This window comes from Macaca nemestrina, chromosome 8 (assembly GCF_043159975.1).
Source record: "Macaca nemestrina isolate mMacNem1 chromosome 8, mMacNem.hap1, whole genome shotgun sequence".
Lineage (NCBI taxonomy): Eukaryota > Metazoa > Chordata > Mammalia > Primates > Cercopithecidae > Macaca > Macaca nemestrina.
In genome coordinates this window covers 46024480-46048224 of record NC_092132.1, presented here as the reverse complement: position 1 = coordinate 46048224, position 23745 = coordinate 46024480, and the positions used below count along the sequence as shown (strand labels likewise).

Genomic DNA, 23745 nt, shown 5'->3' with positions numbered 1-23745 from the left:
AGAGGCATGATATAACCTTTTTTGGCTATTTTACCATAATCTTGATGCTGTACTGAGAATACACTGTAGGGAGAAAAGCGTAGAAGGAGATAAGCCAGGTGCCATATGGCTCTTGGCCATAGTGTGTGTATACCTGTAATCATGGTAACTTTGCCAGGTAGGCATCCTAGAGGATGCAAGGTCAAATTCAGGATCTATTTTGAGATAGAGCCAATCAGATTATAGTAATTTTCAGGATGTATGGTGTAACAGAGAAGGGTCATGGTTTTGTTTCTTTGTTTTTGCAGCCAGAAAGGTGGATTTGCTATTTATTGAAACTTGGAAGACTAAAAGGTGAAGAATATAGGGACTTTTGAGAAAGAGACTCAAGAGATTTCCTTTGGCTATGTTAAATTTGAAATTCCTATTAACTATCCAAATGGAGATGTTCAGTAGGCAGTTGGATAAATAGTCTGGAGCTTACAGGATAGATCCAGACAATTCCCTGGAAATAGAATCCTCATAGAGGATACTTAAAGCCATGACATTGAGTGAGATCCTCTAAGACGGAAGTGTTTGTAGAGAAGAGAAATGACCCAAGTACTGAACGCTTGGACGTTTCAGCATTTAGTGGTCTGTAGAATGAAGAATTAGCTAGAAAACTGAGAAAGAGCTACAACTGAGGTAGAATGGGAACATAGAGATGGTAGTGTTCAGAAAGAAGTGAAGACTGTGTTTTAAGGACGTGGAAAAGATCAACTTTTTCACATTAGGTCAGTGTTAAACAATGGCTCTAAAAAACTACCACGGAAATTTCAGTGACTCAGAATTCATTTCTTGTTGTAGGAAAGTCCATTACTGTGTCCACAGTGTGATAGCTCTTTTCTAAACAGTGAATCAGCCACTCGGAGGGTCCTTAGGGCCTCAGATTCAGAAGAGAGTTTTAGGATGATGAAGATTTTGCTGATGACATATCATGAGTTCTAGAGGGCAGAATGGAGTGTGGAGTGAGAGATGAGGTCAGATGGGGATTGCACAGGTCTGTCTAGAGATGAGAATCTGAGTGATGAGGGGTATTGTTAGAATTTTGAGTTTTTCCTGGTGGCTGATGTAAACAATATAAATGGCATGAAGGAATCAGTACTGGGGTGTCTAATTCAGAATTAGGTGACAAGGCTGTGAGTACTGGGGCTGGAGGGATGTGGTCTTTAATCCCTCTGGGATTACAGGCGTGAGCCACAATGCCCAGCCTGAAACAAGTTTGAAGAAATTTATACATTCGGTAAATATGTATATGTACAATTATATACTCAGTGGATTTTTTAAATGATTGCAGTTATATATGTCAAATTAAATCACCAAAAAATAATGAAATTTTTAGGCCTAGGATTTTTCTTTGGATTGCAAAGACCCCCACAAAATAACCAAGGATCATAATTTTCTTTTTCCGCTCTCCACTTAGAGGAAAACAATTAAATGCAGATCAAATAAACATATTTAGTGGATTTATTTAAGTTAACATCCGGACTACATACTGGAGTCATAATAGATTCAATTTACAGTTCTTGTATCAGGAATCAAATAAGATGAGAAGAGTTTTGAGTATTAGCAAAACAACTCCTAGTTGGTCTCTATTTTCACTCTCTTCTTCCAATTATATATTCTTTGTGTTAATATAAGAATTTTCACTTCATAACTCAGGAATGGAAAACCAAATACTGTATGTTCTCACTTATAAGTATGAGCTAAGCTATGGGTACGCAAAGGCATACAGAGTGGCATAATGGACATTAGAGACTAAAAAGGTGGGTTGGGGGAATACTTGGGTGACAGGTGCAGTAAAATTTCAGATTTCACCACTATGCCATTTGTCTCTGTAACCAAAAACCAATTGTATCCCTGAAGCTATTGAAAAATTTAAAAAATTGTTAAAAATGAAAAGAACTTTCACTTCTAAAACTCAAATTTTATTACACTGAATTGCTTAACAGTTTTCACTATCTCTTGGTACCTTCAGGATGAACTTCATGTTTCTTTGCAAGATATTTAAGACCCTTCACAACTAGGCCTTACCTTGTCTTTCTTTCTGGCCTTACCTCTGGTATACCAGTTGCATTTTTTGTGTGGTCTGCTTCACTCACACTAAACTACTTACAATTCACTTTGTGAATCTATGCCTTTGTGCATCTTCTTTCTGTCTGCTAGTCGTCTGTCTTTAAGAATTCTTTCTCAAACAAGCTCCATGTTACCTCCTTTGTGGAGTCTTTCCTGCCAATATTTGAGTGAATTAATTCAGTCTTCCTGTGTTACCAGAATTATTTATTTATTTATTATTATAATTTAAGTTCTGGGATACCTGTGCAGAACATACAGGTTTGTTACATAATTATACACATGCCATGGTGGTTTGCTGCACCCATCAACCTGTCATCTACATTAGGTATTTCTGAAAATGTTATCCTTCCCCTAGCCCCCACCCTGTGACAGGGGCTGGTGTGTGATGTTCCCGTCCTTATGTCCATGTGTTCTCGTTGTTCAACTCCCACTTACAAGTGAGAACGTGTGGTGTTTGGTTTTCTGTTCTTGTGTTAGTTTGCTGAGAATGATGGTTTCCAGCTTCATCCATGTCCCTGCAAAGGACATGAACTCATCTCTTTTTATGGCTGCATAGTATTCCATGGTGTATATGTGCCACATTTTCTTAATCCAGTCTATCATTGATGGGCATTTGGGTTGGTTCCAAGTCTTTGCTATTGTGAACAGTGTTGCAATAAACGTATGTGTACGTGTGTCTTTATACTAGAATGATTTATAATCCTTTGGGTATATATCCGGTAATGGGACTGCTGGATCAAATGGTATTTCTGGTTCTAGATCCTTGAGGAATCGCCACACTGTCTTCCACAACGGTTGAAGTATTTTACACTCCTATCAATGGTGTAAAAGCGTTCCTATTCTCTGCATCCTCTCCAGCGTCTGTTGTTTCCTGACTTTTTAATAATCACCATTCTAACCAGCATGAGATGGTATCTCATTGCGGTTTTGATTTGCATTTCTGTAATGATCAGTGATGATGAGCTTTTATTCATATGTTTGTAGGCCACGTAAGTGTCTTCTTTTGAGAAGTGTCTGTTCATATCCTTTGCCCACTTTTTGATGGAGTTGTTTTTTTTTTCTTGTAAATGTGTTTAAGTTCTTTGCAGATTCTGGATATTAGCCCTTTGTCAGATGGATAGATTGCAAAAAATTTCTCCCATTCTGCATGCTGCCTGTTCCCTCTGATGATAGTTTCTTTTGCTGTGCAGAAGCTCTTTAGTTTAATTAGATCCCATTTCTCAATTTCGGTTTTTGTTGCCATTGCTTTTGGTGTTTTAGTTATGAAGTCTTTGCCCATGTCTATGTCCTGAATGGTATTGTCTACATTTTTTTCTAGGGTGTTTATGGTTTTAAGTCTTACATTTAAGTTTTTAATCCATCTTGAGTTAATTTTTGTAAAAGGTGTAAAGAAGGGTCCAGTTTCAGTTTTTTGCGAATGGCTAGCCAGTTTTCCCAATACTGTTTATTAAATAGGGAATCCTTTCTCCATTGTTTATTTTTGTCAGGTGTGTCAATGGTCAGATGGTTGTAGATGTGTGGTGTTATTTCTGAGGCCTCTATTCTGTTCCATTGGTCTACATATCAGTTTTGGTACCAGTACCATGCTGTTTTGGTTACTGTAGCCTTGTAGTATAGTTTGAAGTCAGGTAGCGTGATGCCTCCAGCTTTGTTCTTTTTGCTTAGGATTGTGTTGGCAATGCAGGCTCTTTTTCAGTTCCATATGAAATTTAAAGTAGTTTTTTAAAAATAATTCTGTGAAGAAAGTCAGTGGTAGCTTGATGGGGATAGCATTGAATGTATAAATCACTTTGGACAGTATGACCATTTTCATGATATGTATTCTTCCTATCCGTGAGTATGGAATGTTTTTCCATTTGTATGTGTCCTCTCTTATTTCGTTGAGCAGTGGTTTGTAGTTCTCCTTGAAGAGGTCCTTCACATCCCTAGTAAGTTGGATTCCTAGGTATTTTATTCTCTTAGTATCAATTGTGAATGGGAATTCACTCATGATTTGGCTCTCTGTTTGTTTATTATTGGTGTATAGGAATGCTTGTGATTTTTGCATATTGATTTTGTATCCTGAGACTTTGTTGAAGTTGCTTATCAGCTTAAGGAGATATTTGGCTAAGAAGGTGGGGTTTTCTAAATATACAATCATGTCATTTGCAGACAGAGACAATTTGACTTCTTGTCTTCCTGTATGAATACCCTTTATTTCTTTCTCATGCCTGATTGCCCTGGCCAGAACTTCCAATACTATGTTGAATAGGAGTGGTGAGAGATGGCATTCTTGTCTTGTTGGTTTTCAAAGGGAATGCTTCCAGCTTTTTTCCTTCTAGTATGATGTTGGCTGTGGGTTTGTCATAAATACCTCTTATTATTTTGAGATACGTCTCATCAATACCTACTTTATTGAGAGTTTTTAGCATGAAGGGGTGTTGAATTTTGTTGAAGTACTTTGCTGCACTTATTGAGATAATCATGTGGTTTTTGTCATTGATTCTGTTTTTGTGTTATTGATTTGCATATGTTGAACCACCTTGCATCCCAGGGGTGAAGCCAACTTGATCATGGTGGATAAGCTTTTTGATTTGCAGCTGGATTTGGTTTGCCAGTGTTTTATATTGAGGATTTTTGCATCGATGTTCTTCAGGTATATTGTCCTGAAATTTTCTTTTTTTGTTGTATTTCTGCAGGGTTTGATACCAGAATGATGCTGGCCTCATAAAGTGAGTTAGGAAGGAATCCATCTTTTTATATTGTTTGGAATAGTTTTAGAAGGAATAGTACCAGCTCCTCTTTGTACCTCGGGTAGAATTCAGCTGTGACTCAATATGGTCCTGGGTTTTTTTGGGTTGGTAGGCTATTAATTACTGCCTCAATTCAGAACTTGTTATTGGTCTATTCAGGGATTTGACTTCTTCCTGGTTTAGTCTTGGGAAGGTGTATGTGTCCAGGAATTTGTCCATTTCTTCTAGATTTTCTAGTTTATTTGCATAGAGGTATCTATAGTATTCTCTGATGGTAGTTTGTATTTCTGTGGGATCACTGGTGATCTCCCCTTTATCGTTTTTTATTGTTTCTATTTGATTCTTCTTTCTTAGTTATTTCTTGTCTTCTGCTAGCTTTTGAATTTGTTTGCTCTTGCTTCTCTAGTTCTTTTAATTGTGATGTTAGGGTGTCGATTTTCTGTCTTTTCTGCTTTCTCCTGTGGGCATTTAGTGCTATAAATTTCCCTCTACACACTGCTTTAAATGTGTCCCAGAGATTCTGGTACATTGTGTCTTAGTTCTCACTGGTTTCAAAGAACTTATTTACTTCTGCCTTAATTTTATTATTTACCCAGTAGTCATTCAGGAGCAGGTTATTCAGTTTCCATATAGTTGTGCAGTTTTGAGTGACTTTCTTAATCTTTAGTTCTAATTTTATTGCAGTGTGGTCTGAGAGACTGTTATGATTTCCATCCTTTTGCATTTGCTGAGGAGTGGTTTACTCCCAATTATGTGGTCAGTTTTAGAATAAGTGCGATGTGGTGCTGAGAAGAATGTATATTCTGTTGATTTGGGGTGGAGAGTTCTGTAGATGTCTATTAGGTCTGCTTGGTGAAGAGCTTGAGTTCAAGTCCTGAATATCCTTGTTAATTTTCTGTTTTATTGATTTGTCTGATATTAACAATGGGGTGCTCAAGTCTCCCACTATTATTGTGTGGAAGTCTAAGTTTCTTTGTAGGTCTCTAAGAACTTGCTTTATGAATCTGGGTGCTCCTGTATTGGGTGCATATATATTTAGGATAGTTAGCTCTTGTTGCTTTGATCTCTTTCTCATTATGTAATGCACTTCTTTGTCTTTTTGATCTTTGTTGGTTTAAATTCTGTTTTGTTGGAGACTAGGATTGCAACTCCTGCTTTTTTTTTTTTTTTTTTTTTTTTTTTCCTTTTCCTTTGCTTGGTAGACCTTTCTCCATCCCTTTTTTTGAGCTTATGCGTGTCTTTGCACATGAGTTGGGTCCCCTGAATACAGCACACTGATGGGTCTTGACTCTTTATGCAATTTGCCAGTCTGTGTCTTTTAATTGGGGCATTTAGCCCATTTACATTTAAGGTTAATATGGTTATGTGTGAATTTCATCCTGTTATCATGATGCTAGTTGGTTATTTTGCGCATTAGTTGATGCAGTTTCTTCACAGTGTCAATGGCCTTTACAATTTGGTATGTTTTTGCAGTGTCTGGTACTGGTTTTTCCTTTTCATATTTCATGCTTCCTTCAGAAGCTCTTTTAAGTCAGGCCTGGTGGTGGCAGAATTTCTCAGTGTTTTCTTGTCTGTAAAGGATTTTGTTTCTCCTTTGCTTATGAAGTTTAATTTGGCTGTATATGAAATTTTGGGTTGAAAATTCTTTTCTTTAAGAATATGGAATATTGGCCCCCACTCTCTTCTGGCTTGTACGGTTTCTGCCAAGAGATCCGCTGTTAGTTTGACGAGTTTCCCTTTTTGGGTAACCCGAACTTTCTCTCTGGCTGCCCTTAATATTTTTTCCTTCATTTCAACCATGGTGAGTCTGATGATTTTGTGTCTCGGGGTTGCTCTTCTCAAGGAGTATCTTTGTGATGTTCTCTGTATTTCCTGCATTTGAACATTGGCTTGTCTTGCTAGGTTGAGAAAGTTCTCCTGGATAATATCCTGAAGAATATTTTCCAACTTGATTCCATTCTCCGAGTCACTTTCAGGTACACCAATCAAACGTAGGTTTGGTCTTTTCACATAGTCCCATATTTTGTGGAGGCTTTGTTCGTTCCTTTTCATTCTTTTTTCTCTAATTTTGTCTTCACACTTTATTTCATTAAGTTGATCTTCAGTCTGCTATCCTTTCTTCCGCTTGATTGATTTGGCTGTTGACACTTGTGTATGGTTCTCAAAGTTCTCGTGCTGTGTTTTTCATCTCCATCAGGTCATTTATGTTCTTCTCTAAACTGGATATTCTAGTTAGCAATTCCTCTAAAGTTTTTTCCAGGTTCTTAGCTTCCTTGCATTTGGTTAGATCATGCTCCTTTAGCTCGGAGGAGTTTGTTATTACCCACCTTCTGGAGCCTACTTCTATCAATTCATCAGACTCATTCTCCATCCAGTTTTGTTTCCGTGCTGCAAGGATTTGTGATTCTTTGGAGGAGGAGAGGCATTCTGGTTTTTGTAATTTACAGCCTTTTTTGCGCTGGTTTTTCCACAGTCTTCATGGATTTATCTACCTTTGGTCTTTGATGTTGGTGACCTTTAGATGGGGCTTCTGTGTCGATGTCCTTTTTGTTGATGTTGATGCTATTCCTTTCTGTTTGATAGGTTTCCTGCTAACAGTCAGGCTCCTCTGCTGCAGGTCTGCTGGAGTTTTCTGGAGGTCCACTCCAGAACCTCTTTGCCTGGGTATTACCAGCACAGGCTGCAGAACAGCAAAGATTGCTGCCTGTTCCTTCCTCTGGAAGCTTCATCACAGAAGGGCACCCGCCAGATGCCAGCTGGAGCTCTCCTGTATGTGGTGTCTGTCAACCCCTGCTAGGAGGTGTCTCCCAGTCAGGAAGCACAGGGGTCAGGGAACCACTTGAGGAGACAGTCTGTCCGTTAGCAGAGCTCAACCACTGTTCTGGGAGATCCACTGCTCTCTTTAGAGCTTGCAGGCAGGAGCATTTAAGCCTGCTGAAGCTGTGCCCACAGCCACCCCTTCCCCCAGGTGCTCTGTCCTAGGGAGATGGGAGTTTTATCTGTGAGTCCCTGACTGGGGCTGCCGCCTTTCTTTCAGAGATGCTCTGCCCAGAGAGGAGGAATCTAGAGAGGCAGTCTGGCCACAGTGGCTTTGTGGTGCTGCAGTGGGCTCTGCCCAGTTCAAACTTCCCGGTGGTGGCTTTGTTTACACTGTGAGGGGAAAATCGCCTATTCAAGCCTCAGTAATGGTGGACGCCCTCCCCTGACCAAGCTCGAGAGTCCCAGGTTGACTTCAGACTGCTGTGTTGGCAGTGAGAATTTCAAGCTAGTGGATCTCAGCTTGTTGGGCTCCGTGGGGGTGGGATCTGCTGAGTAAGACCACTTGGCTCCCTGGCTTCAGTCAATGGTTCTGTCTCGCTGGCATTCCAGGCGCCACTGGGGGTATGAAGAAATACTCCTGCAGCTAGCTGAGTGTCTGCCCAAATGACCACCCAGTTTTGTACTTGAGACCCAGGACCTTGTTGGCATAGGCCCCCGAGGGAATCACCTGGTCTGCGGGTTGTGAAGACCCTGGGAAAAGCATAGTATCTGGGCTGGCGTGCACCATTCCTCATGGCACAGTCCCTCATGGCTTCCCTTGGCTAGGGGAGGGCGTTCCCTGACCCCTTGCACTTCCTGGGTGAGGCGATGCCCCACCTTGCTTTGGCTCACCCTCCCTGGGCTGCACCCACTGTCTAACCAGTCCCAGTGAGATGAGCCGGTATCTCAGAAATGCAGAAGTCACCCACCTTCTGCATTGATCTCACTGGGAGCTGCAGACCTGAGTTGTTCCTATTTGGCCATCTTGCCAGCCATCTGTGTTACCAGAATTTTATAGTGCAGTATTTGTCAAACCAAATGATAATCATAGTATTTAATTAAGTTTATATCTTATCTTCACATTGTAAGCTCTCATAGGGCAGGGATTGTGTCATATTTTTAAGCCCTTACTGCAGAGCCCTAGTATGTGGTAAATGGACATTTAATAAGATTTTTAGTTTAGGATAAAGAAAATGACTTCTACTTTTCCTTCTGACCTTTTTTCTCCTTTCTCTTTCCAAAAAATCATAGATGTGAGCATTCAAATTCTAGTAGCAATCTGATTAACCAAAGTTTTTTTAATTTGTATTTTTATAAGCTCCCTAGATTATATTTAGTTTCTCTCCAACTCCTTATAAATGATGATAAAAGCCAAAGAGTGGGAAGGGTGCTATTGAAAGGCGAACATAAAATATTTCCACCAATTTCTTAATTCTACATAAAAATCAGCTTTATTACTTTACAGTCACACTTTGAATAATTTGTTCTTCTTAATGAATCTTAATTCTGAGTATAAAATATTGGAAACCAGTGATAGCCTGTTGCAGCTATAAGCAAAAAACTGCCTCTCGCAACTTAAAAATTCTTACTGCTTCTCTAAGATCTCATGATATGCTATCTGGAAGTGCTTTAGCTCATTTACTACCCTTTTCAAATCTTTTGTTGTTGTCTGTGTGATTTGTTTTGGAATTGAGGCCAGGATAAAGGAATTTTAATGGTCTCAGTGCATTAATGTGATGATCTATATATAACTTGAATGTTGAATTCCAGAGACATTCATATCTTTGCTTTGCTATTTATAACAAGACAGTGTTAATCAATGTACTCGCTTTCTGATTATCTCCCTACTTCTTTTCTCGTCTTTATTCCCTTCACCTTACTTTGTTTCTTGTTTTTTCTTTCTTGACAGATTTCAGAATCCCTGCCTTGCCCCATGACTTTCCATTGAGATCTAGGTAGACTGTATTGTTTATATCCTGCAAATTATGGATGAGAAACTGAAACCTAAGTAGTTGACGTGATTTTAAGATCACATATCTTGAATTGGTAGAATATAAAAAATAAATCTAGGTTTTCTGAGTCCTCCCAGTCCATGCTTTCAGGAAACTTTTATTTAAATATATTAATCTCACTGGTATCTGAAATTCTGTCACAAAGAGTTTTTTGATTTTTTTGTTTTCATTTTAAATCTCAAAGCTTCTACAAATAAGCATAAGCTCCATGAGGACTGGGATTGTGTTTGTTTTGCTCACCATAGAATTTCTAGTTCTTAACTTACGCCTTAAGAGATAATAGGTACTCCATAAGTAGTTTTTGAATGATGTTTTTTGATATGTTGAAATTTTAATTTCATATTTTCACTGTCCATCCCTCCCTCCTTTCTTCTTTTCTTCTTTCTTATTTTTCTTATTTTTTGGTGAGCTACATTTTCTGATTTTTCTCCTATTGGCACATGTTATTTCTCTAATAAAAGTATTCTAAAAACTGTACCATATAGCAAGAGACACCTTCAAGCATATGAACAGTTAACACTTTATCTTGGTTTTTCTTTTTCTTTTTTTCCTTTCTTTCTTTCTTTTTATTTATTTATTTATTTTTTTGTTTTTTGAGATGGAGTCTTGCATTGGTGCCGTCTCGGCTCACTGCAATCTCTGCCTCCCTGATTCAAGCGGTTCTCCTACCTCAGCCTCCAGAATAGCTAGGATTACAGGTGTGTGCCACCATGCCCGGCTAATAACACTTTGTTAGTTTTCGTGAAATTTTCTGAATAAGATGATGAAATGTGATAGTGATTATCACTCTTTCGTCAAGGTCTGGTTTCTCTTCTGAGAAATTTATCCTTCTTTCTTCAAATTCTTACCCAGAAATCTAGAACATGTGCCCTTCTAGATGGCCTGGAGTTCACCAGTTAGTCTTAAACTTTCTGCAAACTTGTAAATAAGTTACTGTCATCTTCCTTGAGGTCCTACCGAACCATTTCTCTCACAAAGGACTTGCCACTTTTTTCTCATTATTTCAGGGAACCTTGTTTTCTGATATGGTTTGGCTAGGTGTCTTCACCCAAATCTCATGTTTAATTATAATCCCCATGTGTTGAAGGTGGGGCCTGGTGGGCAGTGATTACATCGTGGGGGTGGTTTCTAAACGTTTAGCAACATCTTCCTAGTGCTCTCTCATGATAGAGTTCTCAAGAGATCTGATGGTTTAAAAGTACGTGGCACTTCCCCACTCCCTCTCTCTTTTCTGCCACCATGTGAAGAAGGTCCTTGCTTCCCCTTCACCTTCCACCATGATTGTTTTCCTGAGGCCCCCTAGTCATGCTTCCTGTTAATCCTGTGGAACTGTGAGTCAATTAAACCTCTTATCTTTATAAATAACCCAGTCTCAGTTAGTTCTTTATAGCAGTGTGAAAACGGACTAACACAATTTCCCTTATGGGTTATTTTTCATAGTCATCTTCTCTGTCTGCCTTTGACTCTTTAAAAAATGCTGCCTCTCCAGGATGATCTGTGATCTGAGTTTGCAAGGCTTATTTTCTAGAGGTTTCTAATTTTTACATTTTTATCTTTTAGGTAATTAAATTGTGGTTAAGGCAGTTGCCCCCTAGTATAATACTGTCTTGGCTATCAATTTGATTTCCCATGAATAGAAAGGAAAAATAAAAATTGACACAATTTTCTTCTTGATGACTATTAAAATTTCAAATAAAAATGAAACCATAGGGGGCGGAGCAAGATGGCCGAATAGGAACAGCTCCAGTCTCCAACTCCCAGCGCGAGCGACACAGAAGACCGGTGATTTCTGCATTTTCAACTGAGGTACTGGATTCATCTCACTAGGGAGTGCCGGACAATCGGTGCTGGTCAGCTGCTGCAGCCCGACCAGCGAGAGCTGAAGCAGGGCGAGGCATCGCCTCACCTGGGAAGCGCAAGGGGGAAGGGAATCCCTTTTCCTAGCCAGGGGAACTGAGACACACAACACCTGGAAAATGGGGTAACTCCCACCCCAATACTGTGCTTTAAGCAAACGGGCACACCAGGAGATTGTATCCCACACATGGCCGGGAGGGTCCCACGCCCACGGAGCCTCCCTCATTGCTAGCACAGCAGTCTGAGATCTAACCACAAGGCAGCAGCGAGGCTGGGGGAGGGGCGCCCGCCATTGCTGAGGCTTAAGTAGGTAAACAAAGCCCGCCATTGCTGAGGCTTAAGTAGGTAAACAAAGCTGCTGGGAAGCTCGAACAGGGTGGAGCTCACAGCAGCTCAAGGAAACCTGCCTGTCTCTGTAGACTCCACCTCTGGGGACAGGGCACAACTAAACAACAACAAAAGCAGCAGAAACCTCTGCAGACACAAACGACTCTGTCTGACAGCTTTGAAGAGAGCAGTGGATCTCCCAACACGGAGGTTGAGATCTGAGAAGGGACAGACTGCCTGTTCAAGTGGGTCCCTGACCCCTGAGTAGCCTAACCGGGAGACATCCCCCACCAGGGGCAGTCTGACACCTCACACCTCACAGGGTGGAGTACACCCCTGAGAGGAAGCTTCCAAAGCAAGAATCAGACAGGTACACTCGCTGTTCCGCAATATTCTATCTTCTGCAGCCTCTGCTGCTGATACCCAGGCAAACAGGGTCTGGAGTGGACCTCAAGCAATCTCCAACAGACCTACAGCTGAGGGTCCTGACTGTTAGAAAGAAAACTATCAAACAGGAAGGACACCTACACCAAAACCCCATCAGTACGTCACCATCATCAAAGACCAAAGGCAGATAAATCCACAAAGATGGGGAAAAAGCAGGGCAGAAAAGCTGGAAATTCAAAAAATAAGAGCACATCTCCCCCGGCAAAGGAGCGCAGCTCATCGCCAGCAACGGATCAAAGCTGGACAGAGAATGACTTTGACGAGATGAGAGAAGAAGGCTTCAGTCCATCAAATTTCTCAGAGCTAAAGGAGGAATTACGTACCCAGCGCAAAGAAACTAAAAATCTTGAAAAAAAAGTGGAACAAATGATAGCTAGAGTAATTAATGCAGAGAAGGTCATAAACGAAATGAAAGAGATGAAAACCATGACACGAGAAATACGTGACAAATGCACAAGCTTCAGTAACCAACTAGATCAACTGGAAGAAAGAGTATCAGCGATTGAAGATCAAATGAATGAAATGAAGTGAGAAGAGAAACCAAAAGAAAAAAGAAGAAAAAGAAATGAACAAAGCCTGCAAGAAGTATGGGATTATGTAAAAAGACCAAATCTACGTCTGATTGGGGTGCCTGAAAGTGAGGGGGAAAATGGAACCAAGTTGGAAAACACTCTTCAGGATATCATCCAGGAGAACTTCCCCAACCTAGTAAGGCAGGCCAACATTCAAATCCAGGAAATACAGAGAACGCCACAAAGATACTCCTCGAGAAGAGCAACTCCAAGACACATAATTGCCAGATTCACCAAAGTTGAAATGAAGGAAAAAATGTTAAGGGCAGCCAGAGAGAAAGGTCGGGTTACCCACAAAGGGAAGCCCATCAGACTAACAGCAGATCTCTTGGCAGAAACCCTCCAAGCCAGAAGAGAGTGGGGGCCAATATTCAACATTCTTTTTTTTTTTTTTTTTTTTTTTGAGACGGAGTCTCGCTCTATTGCCCAGGCTGGAGTGCAGTGGCCGGATCTCAGCTCACTGCAAGCTCCGCCTCCCGGGTTCACGCCATTCTCCTGCCTTAGCCTCCCGAGTAGCTGGGACTACAGGCGCTCGCCACCTCGCCCGGCTAGTTTTTTGTATTTTTTCAGTAGAGACGGGGTTTCACCGTGTTAGCCAGGATGGTCTCGATCTCCTGACCTCGTGATCCGCCCATCTCGGCCTCCCAAAGTGCTGGGATTACAGGCTTGAGCCACCGCGCCCGGCCCCTCAACATTCTTAAAGAAAAGAATTTTAAACCCAGAATTTCATATCCAGCCAAACTAAGTTTCATAAGTGAAGGAGAAATAAAATCCTTTACAGACAAGCAAATGCTGAGAGATTTTGTCACCACTAGGCCTGCCTTACAAGAGACCCTGAAGGAAGCACTCAACGTGGAAAGAAACAACCGGTACCAGCCATTGCAAAAACATGCCAAAATGTAAAGACCATCGAGGCTAGGAAGAAACTGCATCAACTAACGAGCAAAATAACCAGTTAATATCATAATGGCAGGATCAAGTTCACACATAACAATATTAACCTTAAATGTAAATGGACTAAATGCTCCAATTAAAAGACACAGACTGGCAAACTGGATAAAGAGTCAAGACCCATCAGTCTGCTGTATTCAGGAGACCCATCTCATATGCAGAGACATACATAGGCTCAAAATAAAGGGATGGAGGAAGATTTACCAAGCAAATGGAGAACAAAAAAAAGCAGGGGTTGCAATACTAGTCTCTGATAAAACAGACTTTAAACCATCAAAGATCAAAAGAGACAAAGAAGGCCATTACATAATGGTAAAGGGATCAATTCAACAGGAAGAGCTAACTATCCTAAATATATATGCACCCAATACAGGAGCACCCAGATTCATAAAGCAAGTCCTTAGAGACTTACAAAGAGACTTAGACACCCATACAATAATAATGGGAGACTTCAACACTCCACTGTCAACATTAGACAGATCAACGAGACAGAAAGTTAACAAGGATATCCAGGAATTGGACTCATCTCTGCAGCAAGCAGACCTAATAGACATCTACAGAACTCTCCACCCAAAATCAACAGAATATACATTCTTCTCAGCACCACATCCCACTTATTCCAAAATTGACCACATAACTGGAAGTAAAGCACTCCTCAGCAAATGTACAAAAACAGAAATTATAGCAAACTGTCTGTCAGACCACAGTGCAATCAAACTAGAACTCAGGACTAAGAAACTCAATCAAAACCGCTCAACTACATGGAAACTGAACAACCTGCTCCTGAATGACTACTGGGTACATAACGAAATGAAGGCAGAAATAAAGATGTTCTTTGAAACCAATGAGAACAAACATACAACATACCGGAATCTCTGGGACACATTTAAAGCAGTGTGTAGAGGGAAATTTATAGCACTAAATGCCCACAAGAGAAAGCAGGAAAGATGTAAAATTGACACTCTAACATCACAATTAAAAGAACTAGAGAAGCAAGAGCAAACACATTCGAAAGCTAGCAGAAGGCAAGAAATAACTAAGATCAGAGCAGAACTGAGGGAGATAGAGACACAAAAAACTCTCCAAAAAATCAATGAATCCAAGAATTGGTTTTTTGAAAAGATCAACAAAATTGACAGACCACTAGCAAGACTAATAAAGAAGAAAAGAGAGAAGAATCAAATAGACGCAATTAAAAATGATAAAGGGGATATCACCACCGACCCCACAGAAATACAAACTACCATCAGAGAATACTATAAACACCTCTACTCAAATAAACTAGAAAATCTAGAAGAAATGGATAATTTCCTGGACACTTACACTCTTCCAAGACTAAACCAGGAAGAAGTTGAATCCCTGAATAGACCAATAGCAGGCTCTGAAATTGAGGCAATAATTAATAGCCTACCAACCAAAAAAAGTCCAGGACCAGATGGATTCACAGCTGAATTCTACCAGAGGTACAAGGAGGAGCTGGTACCATTCCTTCTGAAACTATTCGAATCAATAAAAAAAGAGGGAATCCTCCCTAACTCATTTTATGAGGCCAACATCATCCTGATACCAAAGCCTGGCAGAGACACAACAAAAAAAGAGAATTTTAGACCAATATCCCTGATGAACATCGATGCAAAAATCCTCAATAAAATACTGGCAAACCAGATCCAGCAGCACATCAAAAAGCTTATCGACCATGATCAAGTGGGCTTCATCCCTGGGATGCAAGGCTGGTTCAACATTCACAAATCAATAAACATAATCCAGCATATAAACAGAACCAAAGACAAAAACCACATGATTATCTCAATAGATGCAGAAAAGGCTTTTGACAAAATTCAACAGCGCTTCATGCTAAAAACGCTCAATAAATTCGGTATTGATGGAACGTACCTCAAAATCATAAGAGCTATTTATGACAAACCCAGAGCCAATATCATACTGAATGGGCAAAAACTGGAAAAATTCCCTTTGAAAACTGGCACAAGACAGGGATGCCCTCTCTCACCACTCCTATTCAACATAGTGTTGAAAGTTCTGGCTAGGGCAATCAGGCAAGAGAATTCAGTTAGGAAAAGAAGAAGTCAAATTGTCCTTCTTTGCAGATGACATGATTGTATATTTAGAAAACCCCATTGTCTCAGCCCAAAATCTCCTTAAGCTGATAAGCAACTTCAGCAAAGTCTCAGGATACAAAATTAACGTGCAAAAATCACAAGCATTCTTATACACCAGTAACAGACAAACAGAGAGCCAAATCAGGAATGAACTTCCATTCACAATTGCTTCAAAGAGAATAAAATATCTAGGAATCCAACTTACAAGGGATGTAAAGGACCTCTTCAAGGAGAACTACAAACCAATGCTCAGTGAAATGAAAGAGGACACAAACAAATGGAAGAACATACCATGCTCATGGATAGGAAGAATCAATATCGTGAAAATGGCCATACTGCCCAAGGTTATTTATAGATTCAATGCCATCCCCATCAAGCTACCAACGAGTTTCTTCACAGAATTGGAAAAAACTGCTTTAAAGTTCATATGGAACCAAAAAAGAGCCCACATCTCCAAGACAATCCTAAGTCAAAAGAACAAAGCTGGAGGCATCACGCTACCCGACTTCAAACTATACTACAAGGCTACAGTAACCAAAACAGCATGGTACTGGTACCAAAACAGAGATATAGACCAATGGAACAGAACAGAGTCCTCAGAAATAATACCACACATCTACAGCCATCTGATCTTTGACAAACCTGAGAGAAACAAGAAATGGGGAAAAGATTCCCTATTTAATAAATGGTGCTGGGAAAATTGGCAAGCCATAAGTAGAAAGCTGAAACTGGATCCTTTCCTTACTCCTTATACGAAAATTAATTCAAGATGGATTAGAGACTTAAATGTTAGACCTAATACCATAAAAATCCTAGAGGAAAACCTAGGTAGTACCATTCAGGACATAGGCATGGGCAAAGACTTCATGTCTAAAACACCAAAAGCAATGGCAGCAAAAGCCAAAATTGACAAATGGGATCTCATTAAACCAAAGAGCTTCTACATAGCAAAAGACACTACCATTAGAGTGAACAGGCAACCTACAGAATGGGAGAACATTTTTGCAATCTACTCATCTGACAAAGGGCTAATATCCAGAACCTACAAAGAACTCAAATAAATTTACAAGAAAAAAACAACCCCATCAAAAAGTGGGCAAAGGATATGAACAGACATTTCTCAAAAGAAGACATTCATACAGCCAACAGACACATGAAAAAATGCTCATCATCACTGGCCATCAGAGAAATGCAAATCAAAACCACAATGCGATACCATCTCACACCAGTTAGAATGGTGATCATTAAAAAGTCAGGAAACAACAGGTGCTGGAGAAGATGTGGAGAGATAGGAACACTTGTACACTGTTGGTGGGATTGTAAACTAGTTCAACCATTATGGAAAACAGTATGGCGATTCCTCAAAGATCTAGAACTAGATGTACCATATGACCCAGCCATCCCATTACTGGGTATATACCCAAAGGATTACAAATCATGCTGCTATAAAGACACATGCACACGTATGTTTATTGCGGCACTATTCACAATAGCAAAGACTTGGAATCAACCCAAATGTCCATCAGTGACAGACTGGATTAAGAAAATGTGGCACATATACACCATGGAATACTATGCAGCCATAAAAAGGGATGAGTTTGTGTCCTTTGTAGGGACATGGATGCAGCTGGAAACCATCATTCTCAGCAAACTATCACAAGAACAGAAAACCAAACACCGCATGTTCTCACTCATAGGTGGGAACTGAACAATGAGATCACTTGGACTCGGGAAGGGGAACATCACACACCGGGGCCTATCACGGGGAGGGGTTAGGGGGGAGTGATTGCATTGGGAGTTATACCTGATGTAAATGACGAGTTGATGGGTGCTGACGAGTTGATGGGTGCAGCACACTAACATGGCACAAGTATACATATGTAACAAACCTGCACGTTATGCACATGTACCCTAGAACTTAAAGTATAATAATAATAAATAAATAAATAAATAAATAAATAAATAAAAAGAAAAAAAATGAAACCATAAATTATAAATAGGTACCTTACACAAAGGTGATACAGAATGTCAAATAATATGCTAATAGAAGAGGTTTTAAGAAGGTACACATATGATTTGTTCTCTGGTTTAAAAGATATCAATTGATTTTTTTGATTGAGTATTTACCATGCAAGGCATTATACTACTGCTACATGAAATAAATAGATAAAAGAGACATGAATTCTCCTTTCAGTAAAATGAACACTCTGTTGGTATCAGCGCTGTACTGCATAAAGTCCATAAACATAAGTTGATGGTTACAAGTTTTATGTTTAAAGGGAAAATTTTAAAGTAAGTATCCTATTAAAAGTCATCCTTCTTTATTGACTAAGTACTAAACCTAACCTACTTTAGTGAAAGCACTTCTTTCTTTCAGACTTTTACTTAGTAGATGATGAAAACCTAGAACAGAAAGTGCTTAATTCTAAGAAACACTCACTATGAAAACTGAATTATTACAGCTGAACAAATGTATCTTGACTTTTGTGGTTATTGTGAGAATCGTAAACTTCAGAATGTAAGCTATTTGATATCAAGTGTCAGTATTTGGTGCCATTGGTTTATACATATTTCAAGATATATAGAGTTACCATTTAACTATTGACATCATTATTCAGTGTTCCAAAATAAGAACAGAGATTTTGATGTACTGACTTTGAGTAAGTTTTATCAGGTTCCAGTTCAACTTGAAGAAGGTAAAGAGATGTTTTCGTATAAATCATTCGTTGAAATATAGATGCAAAACAGTAATTTAATGCTGTGGCTTGGAATTTCTACCTTTTTGATTTCTCATCGAATTCTATCTAATTGGTGACATGTTAATAAATATGTATATAAAGATTATTTCTTACTGGAAAAGTAAGAGTAGGAGAGGACATAAGAAGAATGTGTCTTCAATGTCCAGCCATTAGCCACTCCTCTTTCTTGCTGCACCATATCACTATGCTCAGTTCCTCCTTTGGTGAGACACACATTCAAATGTTTAAAGTTATACCATGAAGAATGTTATGTTTTGCAGAATTATGTCAGAATTCTGCCAGGCTCTAGAGGAAGAACCAAATCTTTTTGGGAAATCAGTTACCATTTCTCAGAGGAAATGACATTTAAGGTAGAACTAAAACAGTGAGTTGATTTTGATAGAAAAGGAGTTCAGTTGTGTTTCAGATATAGTTATCTTCAGGTTCTTTACATAATCCATGTTTAGTTTAGTTTTATATCTTTATTCTTTATAATATTTTCATAAACTGTTTTTGTATACATTACAACATTTAAATTGAGTAGTATTCTTGATACTACACATACTTTTAGCTCTAAGGTAGAGGTCAGAAACGTGACATTTAGATTAAATTCATTTTCCTTAATCATGTGTCGTTTGGCACAACTAAAACACAAACTGACTCCAAGTGTAGTACCTTTTCCATGGGACAGAAATGAAGGAATTATATTGTACCAAGTTGAATGGTTCGTCCCCAAGATGTAATTGTTGATATGTTATTTTAACCACTGAAATTTGGGTCTCAAAATTATTTATTTATTATAGAAAACTAAAAGTGTAATAGATATGTTTGAAATCAGATTGCCATGTTAAATTTAGGCTTTATGTAGCTTTATTGGGAATGAATAAATCTGATGTTTTCTGAATTATTTATTGTCCATGATCCATAGTAGAAATATTATATGTTTTTTATATATTTGATAGAACTAGAAGTCATTGTATGGGGATTGAATAATATAAAAGGTGGCATAACATAGTGGTTAGAAGGATGGACCCTGGAACCAGTCTGCTTAGATTTACCACCTTGTTTTGCCACTTACCAGCTGGGTGACTTGGGATAAGTTACTTAACCTCTTTGTTATCAGTTTCCCTATCTGAAAATGGTCGTAAGAGTCTGAAAATCGTGTATTTTCTGTCAGGTTGTTACAAGGGTTAAACAGATTGTCATTATTATTATTTTTTGAGACTCTGTCACCCAGGCTGGAGTGCAGTGGCATTAACTCAGCTTACTGCAACCTCCACCTCCCAGGTTCTAGAGATTCTCTTGCCTCAGCCTCCCGAGCAACTGGGACTACAGACGTGCACCACCATGCCCAGCCAAGTTTTGTAATATGTTTTGGTAGAGACAAGGTTTTGCCATGTTTTCCAGGGTGATCTTGAACTCCTGGGTTCAAACAATCTGCCTGCCTCAGCCTCCCAAGGTGCTGGGATTACAGGTGTGAGCCACCATGCCTGGACAAACAGGTTAATATTTGTAAAGCACTTGTAGCAGTGCCTGGCATGTAGTAGGTGCTATAGAAGTTTTGATTAAATAAGATAGATGGGCATGAAGCTTGACAGAGTTTTATAGAGTAGGCATGTCTTGCCTTTAAAATACACCTAGCTGCAGAAAATGTTGTCTTTTCTTTTTTACAAACTTCTCTATTATCCTTTAGAAATATAATGAATTGAAAACTAGTATATCCAAAATAGTGTACTTTTACTCTTTGAATAACCAGATCATGTTATTCCATGAGAATTTTCAACTGATTATGTTTTTCATAGCTATTTGAACAGTACTTTTAAGCCACATGTAGGTTTCAAGGTCTCTAATTTTTTCATTAGCATTGTATCAGAGAATGTAGTATTTACAAAAAACATGTAGCTGTTTTGGTTAGTGATGACTGGAAATATTGCTTGACAGTAGTTTAATAGTGCCCATACTGCTTGGAAATATTAGCATTTATTAGATAGATTTCTTTTCAAATGTAATAATAGTGCTCATATAGTACTAATGTTTTTCGTCACTAGGTTTTAAAATTTTGACCATGAGACCTTTGTGCAAACCTTTATTATTCATGGTTTCAAGTAATTTTAAAATTTGGTCTGTATTTTAAGCCAATTATTTAGATTGCTAGAGATATACAGTAATATTACGTAACCATCTTCTTCTAATAGTTACTAACGTACAGAAGAAAAGAAAGAAGTCCAAATAAGTACAAAGTAAATTAATATATATGTTTTAAAGAAATAGAACAGGTAATTCACTTTTATAAAATAATTAATTCTGAAATATATATAATAAAGAGTTAAATACTTAAAATACTTACCACTCCTTTACCCATCATCATTTCCATTTTTCCCTCCTCAGAGGTACTCTGTCACAGGCTTGCTTTTTTAGTCTTCTATAACTTTTTCTATTTGTGGGAAGACAAATTTGTATTCAAACTTAATATACTGTTTAAAAACATATTTGGATGATACCACACATATGTTTGAGGTTTTTCACTTTGTAAGATACCAAAAATATGCCTTTATTCACACCTGTAACTGTATCTCATCTTTAAATGGTTTAATTTTACTCTTTATTGCAAATATTTCCAAATTAGCTGTTTCTTTTTTGATGGACGGATAAATTGTTTAGCATTTTCTTTCCTCTCTTCTTCTCTCCTTCCCTTTCTTTCTTTTTTGCTGCTACAGAAATTACCACTGATACTGAATATCTTTTATAAATTGTGTGTATGCACCCTCACAACTTTTACTATTTCCATAGCATATTCTTAGAAATGGGATTGTTTTATAGAACAAGTATGCTTTAAATTTTTTTTTTCTTTTGAAACAGTCTTACTCTGTTGCCCAGGCTGGAATGCAGTGGTGCGATCTTGGCTCACTGCAGCCTTGACCTCCTGGGCTTAAGCAATTCACTTGCCTCAGCCACCCGAGTAGCTGGGATTACAGGTGTGTGTCACCGCACCTCGCTAATTTTTATTTATATTTTATTTATTTATTTATTTACTTTTAGTAGAGAAGGGGTTTACCATGTTAGCCAGGTTGGTCTCAAACTCTTGACCTCAAGTGATCCACATACTTCAGCCTCCCAAAATGCTGGGATTATATATGTGCACCATCCACCGTGGCCAGCATGTTTAAATTTGTAACAGATATAAATTGCCCTCTGTTGCAATTCTGTTCTATGGAGCATACCTATTTTCCCCATATATAAAACATTCTCACAGGAGGCTTCAACAGTGACAAATTTTGTGGGTATACAAATTAACTCTTTAACATGTTTCCAGTGTAACAGATGAAAAGTATGTCTGATTGTTGGATATCTGATGAAAAGGATATCTGATATCTTAATTTTTATTTCTTTGTTAGCAATGTTGAGCATTTTAAAAATAAGTTTACTAGCCAAATAACATTTTTTTCTGTAAATTATCTATTCTTATCTTTTCTATTTTTTTATAGTCGTTTATTATCTATTTGCCACCTTATATCTTTACTTGGATGTCTAATGGAAATCTCAGTTTAAGACGTCCCAAACTAAGTTTCCTTTCTTCTCAAATGTACTTTTCCTATAGCTCCATTCTTCCAGTCTCTCAGTCCCAGTAACTTTGAGTCATCTTTGATTTCTCTCCTACTATACATCTAATCCATCAGTAAGTCTTATTGGCTGTATCTTTGAAACGGATACAGCGGTTCACCACTTCTTGCCACCTCCTTGCTTCTGCTATCTCTTACAACCTGTCTTCCTTTTTCAACACTGGATCCATGTAGTAAATTTTTTGCATAGCAGCCAAAGAAGTTCTTTCAAAACACATATTCAACAATGCCGTGACTGTATTGAGAATCCGTTACTCTGTCCCAGTTCCCTCAAGTGAAAACCATCTTCTTACTATGACCTACATGAGTCCTGTATGACCTGGTCCCTATATATAGCTCTAACCTCATCTCCTACTTTTCTCACGCTTGCTCACTCTGCTCAAGCCATCTTTGCCTCCATACTTAGCTTGAAAATCCCAAACATACCTCTGACTTCAGACATTTGTTGTTTTTGTTTCATCTGACTACTGTAATGCTCTGCCCCCTGAGATCTGCATGGATCTCTCCCAAACTGGTTTGCTTTAAAAAACATTATTTAAAATTGCTGATATTCACCATATCATAATATATGACATTATAACTATGAGAAAGAAAAAGTCCATTATTCATGCCCTTAAGGTATTTTAAATATGGAATCAATGCTCATATATTAACCAAGTTGGGGGAGAAGGGAAGTATGAGTGGATATGGCAACTAATCATATATCACCACATTCTCATAGTGGTGATGTAATTTAATTTAATAAAAATTTATTTAGATCTGATTTATTTATTTTATTCTACTTTAGAAGTACCTAAAATACTATGTATAAATTATGTATTTGCATTAACTTAAGCTGTATTATATAAATGTGTCTGCTCAGTTTTAAATGAATCTGTTTAGTTATAATACACTATTATAAATTACTCAATTGTTTAAAATAATTCCTGAAATCTTTCATTATGAAGACATGGTTGAAATCCTCCAATTTCTTTATTTTGAATGAACAAAATTTTAAATAATATAGAGAGTGGAATATCACATTTCATTTTATTAAGAAATCTTCCTTTTATGTAATCACATACCTGTTTTGGTTATCATCAAAATCCCCCCCTCCCCCGCCCTTTTTTTTTTTTTTTTTTTTTGAGACAATGTGTCGCTCTGTTGCCCAGGCTGCAGTGCAGTGGTGCAATCTCACCTCATTGCAGCAACCTCTGCCTCCTGGGTTCCAGTGATTCTCCTGCCTCAGGCTCCCGAGTAGCTGCGATTACAGGCGCCTGCCACCATGCCTGACTAATTTTTGTGTTTTTAGTAGAGATGGGGTTTCACCATGTTAGCCAGGCTTGTCTGGAACTCCTGACATCAAATGATCTGCCTGACTCGGCCTCCCAAAGTGTTGGGGACTCACAGGCATGAGTCAACGCGCCTGGCCAAAAGTCACTTTTTAAAATTGAGAGATTTTTATGGGTAAGCTTTTGTTATCAGGAAGATTTACATATG

The 23745-nt window shown here is 38.6% G+C and overlaps 1 protein-coding gene across 9 annotated transcripts in view; it reads left to right on the top strand.

The window, feature by feature from the left end:
- Positions 1 to 23745, top strand: part of LOC105476071 (vacuolar protein sorting 13 homolog B) — an 859286-nt gene that overhangs the window by 376102 nt on the left and 459439 nt on the right. The gene's annotated exons all lie outside the window — the stretch shown is intronic.